The sequence below is a fragment of the Mobula hypostoma genome, chromosome 15 (assembly GCF_963921235.1).
Source record: "Mobula hypostoma chromosome 15, sMobHyp1.1, whole genome shotgun sequence".
Lineage (NCBI taxonomy): Eukaryota > Metazoa > Chordata > Chondrichthyes > Myliobatiformes > Myliobatidae > Mobula > Mobula hypostoma.
The window spans coordinates 1268807-1291832 of record NC_086111.1 but is presented as its reverse complement, the minus strand read 5'-3'; the positions used below and the strand labels follow the sequence as shown (position 1 = coordinate 1291832).

General features: G+C 42.9%; 1 protein-coding gene across 1 annotated transcript in view; it reads right to left on the bottom strand.

Moving 5' to 3' along the window:
* cenpp (centromere protein P) overlaps positions 1 to 23026 on the bottom strand; it is a 289475-nt gene that overhangs the window by 24961 nt on the left and 241488 nt on the right. The window lies entirely within an intron of this gene.

Below are 23026 nucleotides of genomic sequence, written 5' to 3'. Positions count from 1 at the left end.
TCATGTAAAACCCACAGTTGCACGTATGTATATTTATATTCCTCAGAGAATGTCTCTTTTGGGCACTCTAGATCAAACTTCCAGTCACCACTCAAAATCTGGGTGTTCATTTTCCATGTGGCTATTTGTAAAGGACCATGACATATCCCTTTGTTAAGGGAACTGCTGTATACAAAAAAAAACATTTAATTAGTGAAGATACATGATATCTCACTAACAGTAGCCCACAGTGCTTTTAGTGGTGAATACTTCTGTGATGGTTTTTTATCCTGAGAAACTAGAATTGGCAAAGTTTCTAAAATTGAAGAACAACCATTTCTACTTTCTCCAGCTTTATAAGACTACTTCCACAACTGCCAATGGTTATGATTCCATTTTCTCAGAAATATCAGGATTGAAATTTACTCTTTACATGGATTTTGCAGATTCCCAAACAATTTGTTCCCCAAAATTCAGCACAATTCCAGTTTTGTGCTTGAAATGGAATAATGTTTTGAATAAGTTTTTATTCATGTGGAAGACATCTCAGTGGCTAGGAGATCAGAGGTTTGACAGTGAGCACTGTAAAGTCAAAGGCTTTGACCCCAAGTTACAAGAAAAAATTATTCTGGACAGCTTATCATTTACAAGTAAAATGCCAGAGAAATGTATTACATGTGACTTCTTGAATCAGTAGTTAAAAGAATAACCCAATGTAGGAAATTCCATTACAGAAGACGGATTCTCAAGAGATATTAACTGCTGGGTATAGTTAAGTTTTATTGATTCAGCTATTGAAAAATACTCAAAATGGTGTACAATTTTGTCACTGTATAGGTCTTGGCCACAATTTAACACAGGTACATAGTAATTAAATGTGGTGTGCAAAAGACTTTTGATATCTAAGTTACGACAAAGTTAAATTTGGTTAGATTAGCTTCAAACCATAGGAAAAAGGGATGCTTCCAAAAATGCTGAGGCTTGGGACTTGAAATACTACATCCATACAAAATAGATAAATAATACAAATTAAATGGGCGAGATTGAGATTCCCGGATGGTATGTTGCCTCCCTGGATGCCAGGGTCCGGGATATCTCAGATTGAGTCCTCAGCGTTCTTAAGTGAGGGGGTGAACAGTCAGAGGTTGTGGTCCATACAGGTACTGATGGCATGGGTAGGACGAGTGACAGGTTCTACGTAGGGAGTTCAGGGAGTGAGGTACTAAGTTAAAAGGCAGGACCTCCAGGGCTGTGATCTCAGGATTGCTACCCATGCCACATGCTAGTGTGGCCAGAACAAGAAAGATTTTACTGTTTAATACGTGGCAAAGGAATTGGCATAGGAGGGAGAACATCAGAAAGTATAAACGTAACTCTTGAAGTTCAATAAACAGAGAAGGTTTGTATTACTTGTCCATCTTGTTTGGATGTAGTACAGTATTTCAAGACCCATGTCTCAGCCCTCTTCCAGGGAAAGTGAGACTTGTACAGGAGGCAAACACGAGGAAATCTGCAGATGCTGGAAATTCAAGCAACACACACAAAAAATGCTGGTGAACGCAGGAGGCCAGGCAGCTTGTACAGGAGGGATAGTTTACACCTGAACTGAGGTGGGGGGGGGGGGAGAAACTAACATCCTGGCAGCAAGGTTTGTTAATGCTGTACAATGTGGTTTAAACTTGAGTTGCGGGGGATGGGACCCAGGGTGCTACAACAGACAGTGGAGAGTTTGTGGTGGCAGATATTGGTAAGATCTCAGACAAAGTCAGGAATCAAAAGGTTGAACATGGTGTGACTAGTGTCCTGAGCTGCATATACTTAAATGCAAAAAGTATGGTAGGATGGGCAGGTAAGCTCAGGGCACAGATTAACACATTGAATTATGATACCGTAGCCATTGGTGAGATTGGTTGCAGCAGGGACAGGACTGGCAGCTCAGTGTTCCAGGGTTCTGTTGCTTTAGACCTGGCAGGAGGAGGGGTGGCGTTACTAGTCAGGGAAAATGTCACAGTAATACTCAGTCAGGACAGACTGAAGAACTCATCTAGAGAGGCGTTATGGGTGGAACTGAGGAATAAGAAAGGTATGACCATGTTAATGTGGCTATATTACAGACCACTCAACAGTCTCAGGGATTTAGAGGAACAAATTTGGAGAGAGATGGTAGACTGTTGCAAAAAACATAATGTTGTTATAGGGGGTGATTTTAGCTTTCTACATATTGACTGGGACTTCCATTCTGTAAAAGGACTAGATGAGATACAGCCAGAACCATAGAACACTACAGCACAGAAAACAGGCCATTCGGCCCTTCTAGTCTGTGCCAAAACATTATTCCACTAGTCCCATTGACCTGCATCCAGTCCATAACCCTCCAGACCTCTCCCATCCATGTACCTATCCAATTTATTCTTAAAACTTAAGAGTGAGCCCACATTTACCATGTCAGATGGCAGCTCGTTCCACACTCCCACCACCCTCTGAGTGAAGTTCCCCCTAATATGTTGTCTATATGGACTTCAGTAAGGCCTTTGACAAGGCCCCACACGGAAGGTTGGTTAGGAAGGTTCAATCGTTAGATATTAATATTGAAGTAGTAAAATGGATTCAGCAGTGGCTGGATGGGAGACGCTGGAGAGTGGTGGTGGTTTGTCAGATTGGAGGCCGGTGACTAGTGGTGTGCCTCAGGGATCTGTACTGGATCCAATGTTATTTGTCATATACATTAATGATCTGGATGATGGGGTGGTGAATTGGATGAGTAAGTACGCAGATAATACTAAGATACCACTCTTTGGCTTCTTCTATTGAGCCAATGTCTAATCCAATTTACCACCTCTCTATGTATATTTACTGACTGAATTTTCCTAACTAACCTTCCATGCAGGACCTTGTCAAAGGCCTTACTGAAGTCCATGTAGACAACATCCACTGCCTTCCCTTCATCCATTTTCCTGGCAACCTCCTCGAAAAACTCCAATAGATTGGTCAAACATGACCTACCACGCACAAAGCCATGTTGACTCTTCCTAATAAGTCCCTGTCTATCCAAATGCTTGTAGATTCTGTCTCTTAGTACTCCCTCCAATAACTTACCCACTACCGACGTCAAATTTACCGGCCTATAATTTCCCGGATTACTTTTCGGTCCTTTTTTAAACAATGGAACAACATCAGCCATTCTCCAATACTCCGGCACCTCACCCGTAGACACCAACATTTTAAATATATCTGCCAGGGCCCCTGCAATTTCAACACTAGTCTCCTTCAAGGTCCGAGGGAACACCCTGTCAGGTCCTGGGGATTTATCTACTTTAATTTGCCTCAAGATAGCAAGCACCTCCTCCTTTTCAATCTGTACAGTTTCCAAGATCTCACTACGTGTTTCCCTTAATTCTATAGACTTCATGCCAGTTTCCTTAGTAAATACAGATGCAAAAAACCCATTTAAGATCTCCCCCTTTCTTTTGGTTCCGCACACAGCCGACCACTCTGATCTTCAAGAGGACCAATTTTATCCCTTACAATCCTTTTGCTCTTAATATACCTGTAAAAACGCTTTGGATTATCCTTCACTTTGACTGCCAAGGCAACTTCATGTCTTCTGTTAGCCCTCCTGATTTCCTTCTTAAGTATTTTCTTGCACTTTTTATACTCCTCAAGCACCTTATTTACTCCCTGTTTTCTATACATGTCATATAACTCTCTCTTCTTCTTTATTAGAGTTGCAATATCCCTTGAGAACCAAGGTTCCTTATTCCTATTCACCTTGCCTTTAATTCTGACGGGAACATACAAGTTCTGCACTCTCAAAATTTCTCCTTTGAAGGCTTCCTACTTACTGATCACATCCTTGCCAGAGAACAACCTGTCCAAGCCATGCTTTTTAGATCCTTTCTCATTTCTTCAAATTTGGCCTTCTTCCGGTTCAGAACCTCAACCCTAGGACCAGATCTATCCTTGTCCATAATCAAGTTGAAACTAATGGTGTTATGATCACTGGAACCAAAGTGCTCCTCTACACAGACTTCCGTCACGTGTCCCAACTCGTTTCCTAATAGGAGATCCAATATTGCATCCCCTCTAGTTGGTATCTCTATATATTGATTTAGAAAACTTTCCTGAACACATTTTACAAACTCTAACCCATCTAGACCCCTAACAGTATGGGAGTCCTAATCAATATGTGGAAAATTAAAATCCCCTACCACCACAACTTTATGTTTCCTGCAGTTGCCAGCTCTTTCTCTGCCGATTTGTTCCTCTAATTCTTGCTGACTATTGGGTGGTCTATAATACAACCCCACTAATGTGGCCATACCTTTCCTGTTTCTGAGCTCCACCCATAAGGACTCAGTAGACAAGCCCTCTAATCTGTCCTGCCTGAGCACTGCTGCAATATTTTCCCTAACAAGCAATGCTACTCCCCCACTTTTCATTCCTCTGCCTCGATCACATCTGAAACATTGGAACCCTGGAATATTAAGCTGCCAGTCCTGCTCCTCCTGTAGCCAAGTTTCACTAATTGCTATAACGTCATAATTCCACATGTCAATCCACGCCCTCAACTCGTCTGCCTTCCCCGCGGAGCTGAGTGCAGGTCGGTGGGACTAGGTGAGAGTAAGAGTTTGGCACGGACTAGAAGGGCCGAGATGGCCTGTTTCCGTGCTGTAATTGTTATATGGTTAAAAATAAATCAGAGTTTTCTGCATGATTACAAACAAGGAAATGTGCAGCAGCAGAGATCTGTGAGTTCAAGTGGAAAAATCTTTACTAGTTGCTGGACAATTGCAAAAATTAGTACAGAAGTGGAAACCATAGAAAGGGTGCAGAGGAGATTTACAAGGATGTTGCCTGGATTGGAGAGCATGTCTTATGAGAATAGGTTGAGTGAACTTGGCCTTTTCTCCTTGGAGTGACGGAGGATGAGAGGTGACCTGATAGAGGTGTATAAGATGATGAGAGGCATTGATCATGTGGATAGTCAGAGGCTTTTTCCCAGAGCTGAAATGGCTAGCATGAGAGGGCACAGTTTTAAGGTGCTTGGAAGTAGGTACAGAGGAGATGTCAGGGGTAAGTTTTTTACGCAGAGAGTGGTGAGTGCGTGGAATGGGCTGTCGGTGACGGTGGTGGAGGCAGAGGATAATAGGGTCTTTTAAGAGACTACTGGATAGGTCCATGGAGCTTAGCAAAATAGAGGGCTATAGGTAACCCTAGGTAGTTCAAAGGTAAGGACATGTTCAACACAGCTTTGTGGGCTGAAGGGCCTGTATTGTGCTGTAGGTTTTCTATGTTTCTATGTAAGTTTAAAGGAGATTTGCCCTTAGCCCAAGATGGTCAGAATTCAAATGTGAGGAAGAGTTTCAGATGGTGAAGAGATACAGGAGTGAGATAAATCAGTTGGTTGAATGATGTCATAACAACAAATTTGCATTTAATGTCAGTAAGACCAAGGAATTAATTGTGCAGTTCAGGAAAGGTAAGTTGAGGGAACACACACCAGTTTTCACTGAAGGATCATAAGTGGAAAAGATGAGCAGTTACAAGTTCCAAAGTGTCAACAGCTCTGAGGATCTACAGTATCAACATACTGATGTAATTATAAAAAAATCATGACAACAGCTGTAGGTCACTAAAAACCCTCAGACATTTCTACAGATGAACCATGGAGAGTATTCTAGCTGGTTGCATCACTGCCTGGTATGGAGAGGCCACGGCACAGGATCGGGAAAAGCAGCCAGAAAGTTGTAGATTCAGCCAGTCCATCATGGGCACTAGACTCTCCAGCTTACAGGACATCTTCAAAAGGTGATGCCTCTAAAAGGTGGTATCCATTATGAAGGACCCCCATCACCCAGGACATGCCCTCTTCTCATTGCTACCATCAGGTAGGAGGTACAGGAGCCTGGAGACACACACTCAGCGATTCAGGAACAGCTTCTTCCCCTCTGCCATCAGCTTTCTGAATGGACATCGAACTCATGAACACTACCTCACTATATATATCTTTCCTTTTTTAACTACTTAATTTATTATTTTATATACAGTACTTTGCACATATATGTAGATATGGTGCCAAAGACTTTTGCACAGTACTGTAGTAATTTTATGTATTGTAACGGCTGGTGGTGTAGTGGCATCAGCACTGGACTTTGGGGCGAGAGGTTCCGAGTTCGAATCCAGCCGGCTCCCTTGCACACTCTCCATCCGTGCCTGGGACAACTCGACCTGTATATAAAAAAACAATAACAAAAAAAAACCCATCTCTGGAGAGGGATGGGCTCTGCCAAGTTTCAGATACCCAAGATATGCTGTTCAATGAGCATACATCGTATACCAAAAAAAAAAAGCTTGTCACGACAGCACCCCGACGACTCCATCAGGAGTTAAGGGCACACACACACACACACACACACACACACACAGAGTACTGCTGCCATATGTGATTGAGACTGGAAAGGGACAGGGAGAGGAGAAGGGAATGGGGAGGGTATAGGAAGACCCAGAAAGACATTCTGTAATAATCAATAAACCAATTGTTTGGAATCAAATGACCTGTACTCATGCCATCCCCCACCCATGCACTCCTTCTCCGCTGACTGTCCTACACCCCCTCCTCATATTCCTCATGAAAAGTAGCTCCATCCTTGCCAATCCTAACATCCCTTGTTCCTCACCAGATTTACAAACTTGCTCTCTGCTCCACTTTGACAAATACATACTATGCAAAACTCCTGCCATAAGACAGGATAAGTGCAAGTGAGGAGTATAAGAAGTGCAAGAAAATACTTAAGAAAGAAATCAGGAGGGCTAAAAGAAGACATGAGATTGCATTGGCAGTCAAAGTGAAGGATAATCCAAAGAGCTTTTACAGGTATATTAAGAGCAAAAGGATTATAAGGGATAAAATTGGTCCTCTTGAAGATCAGAGTGGTCGCCTATGTGCGGAACCAAAGGAAATGGGGGAGATCTTAAATAGGTTTTTTGCGTCTGTGTTTACTAAGGAAACTGGCATGAAGTCTATAGAATTAAGGGAAACAAGTAGTGAGATCATGGAAACTGTACAGATCGAAAAGGAGGAGGTCCTTCCTGTCTTGAGGAAAATTAAAGTGGATAAATCCCCGGGACCTGACAGGGTGTTCCCTCAGACCTTGAAGGAGACTGGTGTTGAAATTGCAGGGGCCCTGGCAGAAATATTTAAAATGTCGCTGTCTACAGGTTAGGTGCCGGAGGATTGGAGAGTGGCTCATGTTGTTCCGTTGTTTAAAAAAGGATCGAAAAGTAATCCGGGAAATTATAGGCCAGTAAGTTTAACGTTGGTAGTAGGTAAGTTATTGGAGGGAGTACTAAGCGACAGAATCTACAAGCATTTGGATAGACAGGGACTTAATAGGGAGAGTCAACATGGCTTTGTGCGTGGCAGGTCATGTTTGACCAATCTGTTGGAGTTTTTCGAGGAGGTTACCAGGAAAGTGGATGAAGGGAAAGCAGTGGATATTGTCTACATGGACTTCAGTAAGGCCTTTGACAAGGTCACGCATGGGAGGTTAGTTAGGAAAATTCAGTCGCTAGGTATACATGGAGAGGTGGTAAATTGGATTAGACATTGGCTCAATGGAAGAAGCCAAAGAGTGGTAGTAGAGAATTGCTTCTCCGAGTGGAGGCCTGTGACTAGTGGTGTGCCACAGGGATCAGTGCTGGGTCCATTGTTATTTGTCATCTATATCAATGATCTGGATGATAATGTGGTAAATTGGATCAGCAAATTTGCTGATGATACAAAGATTGGAGGTGTAGTAGACAGCCAGGAAGGTTTTCAGAGCCTACAGAGGGCCTTGGACCAGCTGGAAAAATGGGCTGAAAAATAGCAGATGGAGTTTAATGCAGACAAGTGTGAGGTATTGCACGTTGGAAGGACAAACCAAGGTAGAACATACAGGGTTAATGGTAAGGCACCAAGGAGTGCAGTGGAACAGAGGGATTTGGGAAAACAGATACAAAATTCCCTAAAAGTGGCGTCACAGGTAGATAGGGTCGTAAAGAGAGCTTCTGGTACATTGACCTTTATTAATCAAAGTATTGAGTATAAGAGCTGGAATGTTATGATAAGGTTGTATAAGGCATTGGTGAGGCCGAATCTGGAGTATTGTGTTCAGTTTTGGTCACCAAATTACAGGAAGGATATAAATAAGGTTGAAAGAGTGCAGAGAAGGTTTACAAGGATGTTGCCGGGACTTGAGAAACTCAGTTACAGAGAAGGTTGAATAGGTTGGGACCTTATTCCCTGGAGCGTAGAAGAATGAGGGGAGATTTGATAGAGGTATATAAAATTTGATGGGTATAGATAGAGTGAATGCAAGCAGGCTTTTTCCACTGAGGCAAGGGGAGAAAAAAACCAGAGGACATGGGTTAAGGGTGAGGGGGGAAAAGTTTAAAGGGAACATTAGGGAGGGCTTCTTTACACAGAGAGTGGTGGGAGTATGTTATGAGCTGCCAGACGAGGTGGTAAATGCGGGTTCTTTTTTAACATTTAAGAATAAATAGGACAGATACATGGATGGGAGGTGTATGGAGGGATATGGTCCGTGTGCAGGTCAGTGGGACTAAGCAGAAAATGGTTCGGCACAGCCAAAAAGGGCCAAAAGACCTGTTTCTGTGCTGTAGTTTCTATGGTTCTATGGTAAGACACCCTGGCCTAAGACTTTTGCAGAGTACTGTATAATTCTTATTGTAGATTATAGTGTTTATTACTATGTATTGCAAAGTACCACTGCCGCAAAACAACAAATTTCATGACATACTGTATGCCAGTGATATTAAAACTGATTCTGATATTTATAGACCCTTAGATTGTGTGTTTTGTTTGGGTGCCTCATTTTAAAAAGAATATGTTTTGGATGTTGTGACACAGATGTACTAGAATCATTAACACCATAAGATATAGGAACAGAATTAGGCGATTTGGCCCATCGAGTCTGTTTTGTCAATCTATCATGGCTGATATATTAGCCCTCTCAAACCCATTCACCCTGCAACTTTTGATGCCCTGACTAATCAAGAACCTATTAACCTCCACTTTAAATATACCCAATGACTTGGCTTCCACAGCCACCTGTGGCAACGAATTCTATAGATTCATCATTTTAAAAACATTCCTTCTCATCACTGTTCTAAATTAATGACATTTGAGGATAAGTTTTCTTTTGGGGTAAACTCGCTTTTGTTTGCATTCCCTTGCATTCAGAAGATTGAAGAACCTTTAAAATGTTGCCACGATTTGAGGTAAAAAAGCATTTTCTTGTTTGACGAAAACCAAAAATTAGACGGCGTAATTTAAAAATCAGCACGACGTGAGCAAAATCAGGAACTTTTCTATTCAACAGGAAGAGGATCAATTTAAATGATATAGCTTTGTTCATCTGCATTGAGTCATGGAATTATAGTTACATTGTATGGAAATGGGCACTTCAGCTCACTGATTCCACAACCACAATCAAAAACTCAATTACATTACCATAATTACCACTCATAATTTCATAAAATACTGAAAGGTCACCCTCAGCTTCTTGTACTCCAGTGACAACAATCCCAGTCTATACAAAACCCTCCATTCCAGGCAACATTCTGCTGAATCTCTTCCGCACTCTTCTCAGGGATACCACACCCTTGCCATTGCGTAGCCACCTGAAGTGCACACAATATTTCAGTATGGTGCAACATTATGTCTCTAACGTGTATTAATATTTCAGTAATATTTGAGTAATCTTGTTGAGTAATATTGTTATATTAAGCATTCTTTGTTGTTTATAAAGTTCATTATGGTTATATGTAAAATATGTGAATTACAAACAACACTGCACTACCCACTTGATACGTATGCAACTCGCTTAAAGTAAGCACAATGTTAGACTCACATTTCGGACTCCTCTGTCTTTCTTTGAATTAGCATAATGTTTTGAAGTTACAAATCATAACATTGGCGGCGAGGTATTTAAAAAAAACCTGAGACGACCATTGACCTGTCAAAGCACAGTGAGGAATGGCAAATAAAAAAGAACAGTGCAGTGAGGAACAGTCGAGTTTAAAAACCACAGCCCAGCACATGCAGAAACAGTCGAATTTAAAAAAAGTAGAAGATGGAATTCACGGGTTCATAAACAGTGAGTACCAGGTGATAATTATTATAAATAAAAAGATAAGAAATGGTTGGCTTAAGTCGGAAAAAATAGATGCGTTTGATTGTTCAATGCATTACTGGCTTGTATACTGAGCTAACTGAACAGTATTTTGAAGCAAATTAAAATAGCCAATGAGAAAGAAGTACCAATTTTACTGAGAGCATAGGGTTTAAAGGTATACAGTTTGCTTCACAATTTGACTGCTGTAACCAAACCAGCAGAAATTAGCTTTGCTGATATTCTGAAAGTAATGCAGGAACATTTAGAACTGAAGCCATTACGATTGCAGAATGTTTTAGGTTTCAAAAGTGGAATCAAAAGGAAGTGGTGTCCATTTCAGTAAATGTGGCTGACTAGAAGTTGCCTGAACATTATCAATTCAGTTATGGGCTTAATGGTGCACTGAGAGATTGTCTAGTTTGTGGAATCTTACAAGAAAGCATTCAGAAATGGCTCCTTACTGAAGCACAACTTACATTTAAAAGAGCAGTTGAAATTGCTGCATCAATGGAAACAGCAGACAGAGACACAATTAAGTTGCAGTTAAAAGTGAAAGTGAGCTTGAACAGAATTGCAGCTTCTAGACAGAGGCCAAGCTGGTTGAACAAATTGTGTTACCGTTGTGGCTGGGGCTCACACAGACCAGACCAATGCAGGTTTAAAGGCAAAACTTGTAGAACATGCAACAAAGTAGGACACATACAAAGAGTATGTTGGGCAGCCAAAAATAAATGGACTGCACAGAGAAGCAAAAAAGAGAAGAGGTGAAGTTGCAGTTTCAAGAACAGCACTAGTCTGCATGCTTTTGATGGAAAATCTGATAATGATGAGCGTAAAATAGGACCGAGTACCCTTGAGATTTACAATGTGAAAATTAACAACAGATAAGAAAATGGCTTACACCAGAATTGAACAACAAATTAATTAAAATGCAACTGGACACTAGTTTGGCTGTTTCAGTCATTCCACAAAAAGTATTTGAGCAGTATTTCAAAGAAACCAAACGGAAGCCTGCAGATAGCATGCTAAGAACTTAGACTAGAGAAAAGATAACTCTTGTGAGAATGATGTTTATGACAGAGAAATTCAACAACCAACTGGCCACACTGAACTTGTACGTAGTAAAAACAGGAGGGCCAGCATTGTTGGTGCATGATTGGCTGAGACAACAACAACTTGATTGGAGATCCATGCCACATTCCCTGCTATGAAGTCAACTGAAAGCGAACTGGATACTGGATACTGGAAAGGGTACTGGATGATGCCACAGCAAAGTTCAAGGATGGCATTGGAAAACTCAAAACACATCGAGGGTAAAATAGTGTTTCATGAAAATGCTGCACCAAGGTCTTGCAAAGCTCATCCGGCTCCTTATACCATCTGCGATAAAGGAGCCAGTGAGCTCGATCGCATGCTGGCTGAAGGAATTCTTTCCAAGATTGAGTGGGACTTCTAGGCAATGCAAGTGGTCCCAGTAGCCAAGAAGAATGGGTCTGTCAGGATCAGTGGTGACTTTAAGGTCACCACCTACCCACTATTGAAAGTAGATCCGGAAAGAAAAGCCAAGGAAAAAGAATGGTGTCCAGGGCTATCAGAACCACTTTCTGCAGTCCCAAAGTCAACTCCTACATCCACCATGGAGGAGGCCCCACAACCTGAGATTGTTTTACAGCCACAATTTTCACCAGAGAAGCAGAGTGATCCCCCTTGTTGGGAAAGGTGTTATTCGACAACAGTAAGAAATCTTCCACAGTGATTAAGCCTTTAGGCCTGAATGGGACAATTTAAAATTTACTATGCCGTGGATGTTTGTATATAGTAGTGGTATTATATAGTGTACTGTGTATACAGTTGAGATGCATTCTGTGTTGAGTTGGAGTTTATAGCTAAGCAGGGAGGAGTGTTGTGTATTTAATATTTCAGAAATATTTGAGTAATCTTGTAAATATATATTGTTTGATTAAGCATTCTTTGTTGTTTATATAATTCATTATGGTTATATGTAAAAATACGTGAATTGCCTGTGTCATCATGCCAGTACGTAATATGTGTGCACCTTTGTGCACCTTGCTTAAAGAACAAACTTAAAGCCATCATCACTTGGCTCTCTTCTTTCCTTTGAATTATTTTAATATTTTGAAGTTACAATACATACCAATACCCCTGTCCATGAAGGCAAGCAAGCTAAACACCTTCACAATTCCACCTGTTGTGGCAGTGTAGCAGTTAACAAAATGCCAATACAGCTCAGGCGTCGGAATTCGGAGTTCAACTCCAACGTCATCTGTAAGGAATCTCTATGTCCTCATTGTGGAATGCGTGGGTTTCCTCCCCTAGTTCAAAGAGTAGGTTAATTGGTTATTGTAAATCGGCTAGGGTTAAGTCTGGGGCTGTTGGGAAGTGTGGCTCAAAGGGCCAGAAGGGCCTATTCTGCGCAGTAACTCTAAACGAAAGGAAAGGTACCTCACACCCAGAGCTTCTCCGGTTAGCGGACGATTTCCCTCTACGCCTCTCTGACGTAGTGGGGAACCGCGTACGAGGCAAGTTACAGCAGTGGTTTGCCATTGCCTTCTGCTGGGTGAGTTTCCAAAGAGATCACCAGCTCGTAGCCCAGCACAGATGGAAAGCGTGCAGGGGAGCTGGCCGGATTCGAACTCGGGACCTTTCGTCCCGAAGTCCGGCACTGATGCCACTACGCCACCAGCCGGGTCAGCTCTAAATAAATAAACAAACTAAGATTAAAATCCTATCCGTCTGTGTCCTAAGCTCCTTGCCATTACTGGGAAAATCCTGCCAGTATCTGACAAATCTGTATTCTTTCATAACCTTCTCTGCTATCTACAACACCGCCAATCAGAACACAGAAATTTTCATCCAATGTATTTATATATATGACAAATATCAATCTCTAAAATACAACATGAGTTACAGATCCAGAATTGTGGATGGGGCAGGTGGTGTTAAGGAAACAGGTAGGATACAGAAGGACCAAGACAGATTAGGAGAATGAGCAAGACAGTGGCAAATGAAATACAATGTTGGAAATGCATGGTCATGCACTTTGGTAGTAGAAATAAATGTGCAGACTACTTTCTAAACCGGGAGAAAATCCAAAAATCTGAGATGCAAAGGGACTTGGAAGTTCTTATGCAGAACACCCAAAAGGTTAATTTGCAGGTTGAGTTGGAGAAGATGAGGAAGGCAAATGCAATGTTAGCATTAATTTCAGGAGGTCTAGAATACAAGAGCAGGGAGGTGATGCCGAGAATTTATAAGGCACTGGTGAGGCCTCACCTTGAGTACTGTGAACAGTTTTGGGCTCCTCATCTTAAAAGACATGCTGGCATTGGAGAGGGTCCAGAGGAGCTTAACAAGGATGATTCCAGGAATGAAAGGGTTATTATATGAGGAACGTTTGGTGGCTTTGGGTCTGTACTCGCTGGAATTTAGAAGGATGAGCAGGGATCTCAATGAAACATTCTGAATGTTGAAAGGCCTAGACAGAATAGTTGTTGAAAGGCTGTTTCCCATGGTGGGAGAGTCCAGACCAAGAGGGCACAGCCTCAGGAGAGAGGGGCATCCATTCAAAACACAGATGCGGAGAAATTTCTTTAGTCAGAGGATGGTGAATTTGTGGAATTTGTTGCCACAGGCAGCTGTGGAGGCCAGGTCGTTGGGTGTATCTAAGGCAGAGATTGATAGGTTCTTGATTGGACATGGCATCAAAGGTTATGGGGAGAAGGCCGGGAAATGGGGTTGAGGAGGAGAAAAAAAAGGGTCAGCCATGATTGAATAGTGGAGCAGACTCGAGCCAATTGGCCTAATTCTGCTCCTATGTCTTATGGTTTAATACAGTCCTCCACCATTACTCTCTGTCTCTTATTACAAAGCCAGTTTTGTATGCAGTTTGCCAAAACACCTTGGACCCCAAATGTTTCAAGATTCTGCATCGGCCTGCCAAGTGGAACTGTGTTGAAAGCCTTACAAAAGTCTGTGTACCACATCTATCAATTTGTTTACATCAATTTTCTTACAAATTTCAAAAAAACTCAATCAGATCTGTGAGGCAAGACTTTCACTACACAAAACCAGTCTGACACCCCTTAATCTGTCCTGCCTTTCCAAATGATCACAAATTTTATCCTTGAGGATGTTTTCCAATGTTTCAGGAGGGCTTGAGGAGGAAATCATAGAATACATACATAATAGTTTTCTTGAACAGCATGTTACTGAGCCTACAAGGGAATATGCTATCTTAGATCTGGTTCTGTGCATGAGACAGGTAAAATTAGTGATCTTGTAATTAGGGATGCTCTTGGAAAGGGTGATCACAGTACGAATGGGTTTCTCATACAAATGGAAGGTGCAATAGTTCGATCTAAAACCAGTGTACTATGCCTAAACAATGGAGACTACAATGGGATGAGGGAGGATTTGGCTAGTGTAGACTGGGAACACAGGCTATATGGTGGGATGGCTGAGGAACAGTGGAAGAGTTTCAAAGTGAATTTTCATGGTGCTCAACAAAAGTATATTTCAGTTAAAAGCAAGGACAGTAAGGGTGGGAAGAGCCAGCCTTGGATAACTAAGGAAATAAAAGATAGAATCAAACTAAAAGCTGATGCACACCAAGTCACTAAGAGTAGTGGGAAACTGGAAGATTGGGAAAACTTTAAAAAGCAATAAGAACCACTAAGTGAGCAATAAAAAAAATAAATGAGCACAAAATACAAAAACAGATAGTATAAGTTTGTTAATTACATAAACTAGAAAAGAGTGGCTAAAGTGAATGAAGGTCCCTTGGAGGACAAGAAGGGGGAATTGATATTGGGTAATGAGGAGGCTTTGAATGACTGTTTTGTGTCAGCCTTCATGGTGGAGGACATGTCTAACATGCCAAAGAGAGATGTTATGGATGCGATGGGAGGTGAGGACCTCAATACAATAGCTCTCATTAAAGAGGTAGTGCTGAGCAAACTTGTGGGCCTGAAGATAGACAAGTCCCCTGGTCCTGATGGAATGCATCCCAGGGTACTGAAAGAAATGGCAGAAGTTATAGGAGAGGCTTTGGTGATAATTTACCAAAATTCTCTGGAATCTGGGCAGGTCCCAGCGGATTGGATGTCAGTGAATGTCACACTACTGTTGAAAAAAGGATGTAGCCAAAAGGCAGGTAACTTGTAGGCCAGTTAGTTTAACATCTGTAGTTGGGAAAATGTTTGAAGCTAGCATTAAAGAAGAAATATTGAGGCATCTGGAAAGACGTGGATCCATCAGGCAGATGCAGCATGGATTCAGCAAAGGCAGGTCCTGCTTGACAAACTTACTGGAATTCTTTGAGGATATAATGAGCACAGTGCAGTGGATAGAGGTGAACAGATGGAAGCTATTCACTTGGATTTCCAGAAGGCGTTTGATAAGGTGCTACATAAAAAACTTATCCATAAGATAAGAATGCTAGGGTTTGGTGAGATGTATTAGTATGGATCCGTTAGTCTTGCGAGACCATGGATCTGCGCCTGGAAAATCTTCACTCTCCAGGGCGCAGGCCTGGGCAAGGTTTCATGAAAGACCAGCAGTTGCCCATGCTGCAAGTCCCCCCTCTCCACGACACCAATGCTGTCCAAGGGAAGGGCATTAGGACCCATACCAGTGTCGTCGCAGAGCAATGTGTGATTAAGTGCCTTACTCAAAGACACAACACGTTCCCTTGGCTGGGGCTCGAACTCACGACCTTCAGGTAGCTAGTCCAATGCCTTAACCACTTGGCCACGTACCCACTTAGCATGGATAAAGGATTGGTTAACTAACAGAAAGCAGGGAGTTGGGATACATGGGTGTTACTCTGGTTGGCAATCGGTGGTGAGTGTTGTGCCACAGGGGTTGGTGCCGGGCCTGTAGCTGTTCACAATATACATTAATGATCTGGAAGAGAGGATTGAGTGTAGAGTAGCTAAGTTTGCTGATGATACCAAATTGAGTTGAAAAGCAAATTGCGCAGAAGATACGGAGAGTCTACAGAGAGATATGGATAGGTTAAGTGAGTGCACAAGGGTCTGGCAGATGGAGTACAATGTTGGTAAATGCGAGGTCATCCACTTTAGAAGGGAAAATGAAACAGCAGATTACTATTTAAATGGTAAAAGATTGCAGCATGCTGCTGTACAGAGGGACTTGGGAGTACTTGTGCATGAATCACAAAAGGTTGGTTTGCAGGTGCAGCAGGCTATCAAGAAGGCAAATGGATTGTTGGCCTTCATCGCTAGAGGGATTGAATTTAAGAGCAGGGAGGTTATGCTCCAACTGTACAGAGTACTGGTGAGACTGCACCTGGAGTACTGTGTGCAGTTCTGGTCTCCATACTTGAGGAAGGATACACTGGTTTTGGAGGCAGTACAGAGGAGGTTCACCAGGTTGATTCCAGAGGTGATGGGGTTAGACTATGAGGAGAGACGCCTGGGACTGTACTCGCTGGAATTCAAAAGAATGGGAGGAGATCTTATAGAAACATATAAAATTATGAAAGGGATAGATAAGATAGAGGCAGGAAAGTTGTTTCCACTGGTAGGTGAGACTAGAACTAGGGGACATAGCCTCAAGATTCGGGGGAGTAGAGTTTGGATGGAGATGAAGAGGAACTATTTTTCCCAGAGAGTGGTGAATCTGTGGAATTCTTTGCTTAATGAAGCAGTGGAGGCTAGCTCAGTAAATATATTTAAGAAAAGGTTGGATAGATTTTTGCATAGTGGGGAAATTACGGGTTATGGGGAAAAGGCAGGTAGGTGGAGATGAGTCCATGGTCAGATCAGCCATGATCTTATTGAATGTCAGAGCAGGCTCTACAGGCTAGATGGCCGACTTCTGCTCCTATTTCTTATGTTCCTATGTTCATACTACAGACATTAAGCTCACTGGTCCTAGGGTTCCCCGCTTCCCTTCTTGAATATGGCAACAACATTAGTTACTCTCCAGTCTTCTGGTACCTCACCCATCGCTATAGATGAGGCAAAAATCTAGAAACATAGAAAACCTACAGCACAATACAGGCCCTTTGGCCCATAATGCTGTGCCAAACATGTATTCTAGAAATTACTTCGGCTTACCCATAGCCCTCTATTTTTCTAAGCTCCATATACCCATCCAGTAGTCTCTTAAAAGACCCTATCGTATCCGCCACCACCACTGTTGCCGGCAGCCCATTCCGCACTCACCACTCTCTGCGTAAAAAAACTTATGCCTGGCATTTCCTCTGTACCTACTTCCAAGCACCATAAAATTGTGCACTCTCATGCTAGCCATTTCAGTCCTGGGAAAAAGCCTTCGACTAGCTACACGATCAATGCCTCTCATTATCTTATACACCTCTATCAGGTCACCTCTCATCCTCCGTCGCTCCAAGGAGAAAAGGCCAAGTTCACTCAACCTATCCTCATAAGGCATGCTCCCCAATCCAGGCAACATCCTTGTAAATCTCCTCTGCACCTTTTCTATAGTTTCCACGTCCTTCCTGTAGTGAGGTGACCAGAAATGAGCACTGTACTCCAAGTGGGGTCTGACCAGGGTCCTATATAGCTGCAACATTACCTCTCGGCTCTTGAGCTCAATCCCATGATTGATGAAGGCCAATACACCGTATTCCTTCTTAACCACAGAGTCTACCTGCGCAGCAGCTTTGAGTGTCCGATGTATTTGGACCCCAAGATCCCTCTGATTCTCCACGCTGCCAAGAGTCTTACCATTAATACTATATTCTGCCATCATATTTGACCTATCTACCAAAATGAACCACTTCACACTTATCTGGGTTGAACTCCATCTGCCACTTCTCAGCCAGTTTTGCATCCTATCAATGTCCCTCTGTAACCTCTGACAGCCCTCCACACTATCCATAACACCTCCAACCTTTGTGTCATTAGCAAATTTACTAACCCATCCCTCCACTTCATCATCCAGGTCATTTATAAAAATCACAAAGAGAAGAGATCCCAGAACAGATCCCTGAGGCACACCACTGGTCACTGACCTCCATGCAGAATATGACCCATCTACAACCACTCTGCCTTCTGTGTGCAAGCCAATTCCGGATCCACAAAGCAAGGTCCCCTTGGATCCCATGCCTCCTTACTTTCTCAATAAGCCTTGCATGGGGTACCTTATCAGAAGGCTTGCTGAAATCCATATACACTACATCTACGGCTCGACCTTCATCAATGTGTTTAGTCACATCCTCAAAAAATTCAATCAGGCTCATAAGGCACCACCTGCCTCTGACAAAGTGATGCTGTCTATTTTTAATCATATTATGCCTCTCCAAATGTTCATAACTCCTGCCTCTCAGGATCTTCTCCATCAACTTACCAACCACTGAAGTGAGACTTACTGGTCTATAATTTCCTGAGCTTTCTACTCCCTTTCTTGAATAAGATCTGCAACCCCCCCCCCAATCCTCTGGAACCTCTCCTGTCCCCGCTGATGATGCAAAGATCATTGCCAGAGGCTCAGCAATCTCCTGCCTTGCCTCCAACGGTAGCCTGGGGTACATCTCATCCGGTCCCGGTTACTTATCCAACTTGATGCTCTCCAAAAATTCCAGCACATCCTCTTTCTTAATGTCTACATGCTCAAACTTTTCAGTCCGCTGTAAGTCATCCCTACAATCGCCAAGTTCCTTTTCCATAGTGAATACTGAAGCAAAGTATTCATTAAGTACCTCCGCTACCTCCTCCTGTTTCATACACACTTTTCCACTGTCACACTTGATTGGTCCTAATCTCTCATTTCTTATTATCTTGTTCTTCACATATTTGTAGAATGCCTTGGAGTTTTCCGTAATCCTGCTCGTCAAGGCCTTCTCATGGCCCCTTCTGGTTCTCCTAATTTAATTCTTAAGCTCCTTCCTGCTAGCTTTAAAATTTTCTAGATCTCTATCATTACTTAGTTTTTTTGAACCTTTTGTAAGCCTTTCTTTTCTTCTTGACTGGATTTTCAACTGCCTTTGTACACCACGGTTCCTGTACCCTACCATCCTTTCCCTGTCTGATTGGAACGTACCTATGCAGAATGGCACGCAAATATCCCCTGAACATTTGTCACATTTCTGGTGTACATTTGCCTGAGAAATTCTGTTGCCACTTTATGCTTCCAAGTTCCTGCCGGATAGCTTCATATTTCCCCTTACTCCAATTAAATGCTTTCCTAACTTGTCTGTTCCTATCCCTCTCCAATGCTATGGTAAAGGAGATAGAATTGTGATCGCTATCTCCAAAATGCTCTCCCATTGAGAGATCTGACACCTGACCAGGTTCATTTCCCAATACCAGATCAAGTACAGCCTCTAATCTTCCTGAGCACACCTAACAAACTCCGCCCCATCTAAACCCCTCCCCCTAGGGAGATGACAATCAATATTGGGGAAATTAACATCCCCCATCACCACAACCCTGTTATTACTGCACCGTTCCAGAATCTGTCTCCCTATCTGCTCCTCAATGTCCCTGTTACTATTGGGTGGTCTATAAAAAACACCCAGTAGAGTTATTGACCCCTGCCTATTTCTAACTTCCACCCACGGAGACTCAGTAGACAATCCATGACTTTCTCCTTTTCTGCAGCCATGACACTATCTCTGATCAACAGCGCCACTCCCCCACCTCTTTTGCCTCCCTTCCTGTCCCTTCTGAAACATCTAAAGCCTGGCACTCTAAGTAACCATTCCTGCCCCTGAGCCATCCAAGTCTCTGTAATGGCCTCACCATCACAGCTCCAAGTACTGATCTACGCTCTAAGCTCATCCACTTTGTTCATGATACTCTTTGCATTAAAATAGACATCTCAAATCATCAGTCTGAGTGCCTGCCTATCTTCCTTGTCATAATGCCTACAAGCTTTCTCTATTTGTGAGCCAACCGCCCCTTCCTCTCTCTCTTCAGTTCGGTTCCCACCCCTCAACAATTCTAGTTTAAACTCTCCCCAACAGCCTTAGCAAACCTCCCTGCCAGGATATTGGTCCCCTTGGATTCAAGTGCAACCCATCATTTTTGTACAGGACTTGCCTGCCCCAAATGAGGTCCCAGTGATCCATAAATCTGAATCCCTGCCACCTGCTCCCTGCTCCATTCCCTCAGCCACACTTTTGTCCTCCATTTCACTCTATTCCTATACTTGCTGTCTCTGTCAGAGCCCCAGCAATCTTCACCCTTGTTTCCCATAACACCCACTTCATCAGCCCCTGGGGATTTATCTCCAACACGTTCTTGATACACACATGACCATCAGAATACATCTCCTCTAACTCTCTCCATCTTTATCCCAGGTGAAAACTGATGAGGAATATTCATTCAGGACACCATGCACGTATCCCATCTTCACACAGAATTCTCTTTTGTTTCTAAGGGGCCCTAACTGCCCCCTTGATTCTAATATATTTACGGTGCCTAAAAAATGAGTTCACCCCACCTTGGAACTTTTCATGTTTTATTGTTTTACAACATTGAATCACAATGGATTTAATTCAGCTTTTTTGACACTGATCAACAGTAATAGAGTCTTCCTTGTTGAAATATAAACATCTCTACAAAGTGATCTAAACTAATTACAAATATAAAACACAAATTAATTGTCTGCATAAGTATTCACCCCCCCCCTTTTAATATGACACACCAAATCATCATCGGTGCAACCAATTGGTTTTAGAAGTCACATAACAAGTTAAATGGAGATCTGTTCTTGGAGACCCATGTGCAATCAAGGTGTTTCAATTGGTTGTAGTAAAAATGCAATTGTATCTGGAAAGTCCAACAGCTGGTGAGTCAGTATTCTGACAAAAATTACACCATGAAGACAAAAGAACACACCAAGCAACTCTGTGAAAAGGTTATTGAAAAACACACATCGGGAGATGGATACAAGAAAATTCCCAAGTCACTGAATATCCCTTGGAGTACAGTTAAGTCAATCATCAAGAAATGGAAAGAATACGGAACTCAAAAACTGAGTGATCGTGCAAGAAGGGAGAGACTGCGCACACAACAACTGTTGCCCGGGTGCTTCACCAGTCGCAGCTTATTGGGAGAATGACAAAGAGAAAGCCACTGTTGAAAAAAATCTCCCATTAAATCTCGGCTGGAGTTTGCCAGAAGGCATGTAGGAGACTCTGAAGTCAGCTGGAAGAATATTCTATGGCCTGATGAAACCAAAATTGAGCCTTTTGGCCATCAGATTAAACGCTATGTTTGGTGTAAACAAACTCCGCACATCATCAAAAATACAGTGAAGCCTGGTAGTGGCTGCATCATGCTCCAGGGACGCTTCACTGCAGCAGGCCCTGGAAGTCTTGTGAAGGTAGATGGTAAAATGAATACAGCAAATACAGGCAAATCCTCGAGGAAAACCTGGTGCAGTCTGCAAGATAACTGCAACTTGGAAGATTTATTTTCCAGCAAGACAACGACCCCAAGTATAAAGCCAAAGCTACACAGGAATGGCTTAAAAACAACAAAATTAATGTCCTGGAGTGGCCAAGTCAGAGTCCAGATCTCAATCCAATTGAGAATTTGTGGCTGGACTTGACAAGTCCTATTCATTCACCATCCCCATGCAACTTGACAGAGCTTGAACAGTTTTGTACAGAAGAATAGAGAAAAATTGCAGAGTACAGATGTCCTATCCACACAGACTTGAGGCTGCAATTGCTGCTGAAGGTGCATCTACTGACCCGACAGGGGTGAATACTTATGCAATTATTTTGTGTTTTATATTTTTAATTAATTTAAAAATGGCCCCTCTACCCACCGACTGGAGAGAGAGGCCATGGAGAAATACATTAGCGAGTCCCTCGCAGTGGGCATTATCAGGCCTTCTTCCTCCCGGTAGGCGCCGGAAAAGGACCAGACGCTTCGCCCTTGTATCGACAACCGAGGCTTAAGTAACATAACAGTTAAGAACAAGTACCCTCTACCACTCATTAGTTCGGCTTTTGAGCCACCGCTTGGAGCCACTATCTTTTCCAAGCTGGACCTTCGCAACGCCTACCATTTAGTCAGGATGAGGGAGGGGGACGAATGGAAGACGGCTTTCAATACACCTCTGGGTCACTTTGAATATTTGGTCATGCCGTTTGGCCTCACCAATGCTCCCACCGTTTTCCAAACCCTGGTCAATGACGTACTGAGGGACTTTATCAATCGATTCGTATTTGTTTACCTTGACAACATCCTGATATTTTCTAGCAACCCTCAAGAACAGGTACGCCATGTCCATCAAGTCCTCCAGAGACTGTGGGAAAACCAGTTATTTGCAAAGGCGGAGAAATGTGAGTTCCACGTTCCCTTGGTCAGCTTCCTAGGCTATATCATTGAAAGCGGGCAGGTAAAAGCAGACCCCGAGAAGATCAGGGCAGTGGAAGAATGGCCTCGACCCACGACACGTAAACAACTTCAACGATTCCTGGGGTTTGCAAACTTCTGTCGTACTTTCATCAGAGACTACAGTCGAGTGGCGGCTCCCCTTACCCGGTTTACCTTGCCTACCACACTGTTTTGCTGGGACTCCAAAGAGGACTCAGCATTCACCGACCTGAAGAGGTGTTTCACCACCGCTCCCATTCTGGTCCATCCAGACCCATCACGCCAATTCATTGTTGAGATGGACACCTCTGACTCCGGGGTAGGAGCGGTCCTGTCCCAACGGTCAAGGTCGGACAGAAAGCTTCACCCCTGCACCTTCTACTCTCGCCAACTGTCCCCTGCCAAGCGGAATTACAACGTGGGGAACCGGGAACTGCTGGTGGTTAAAGTAGCGCTGGAAGAATGGAGGCACTGGTTGGAGGGGGCGGAGCACCCGTTCATCATCTGGACAGACCATAAGAACCT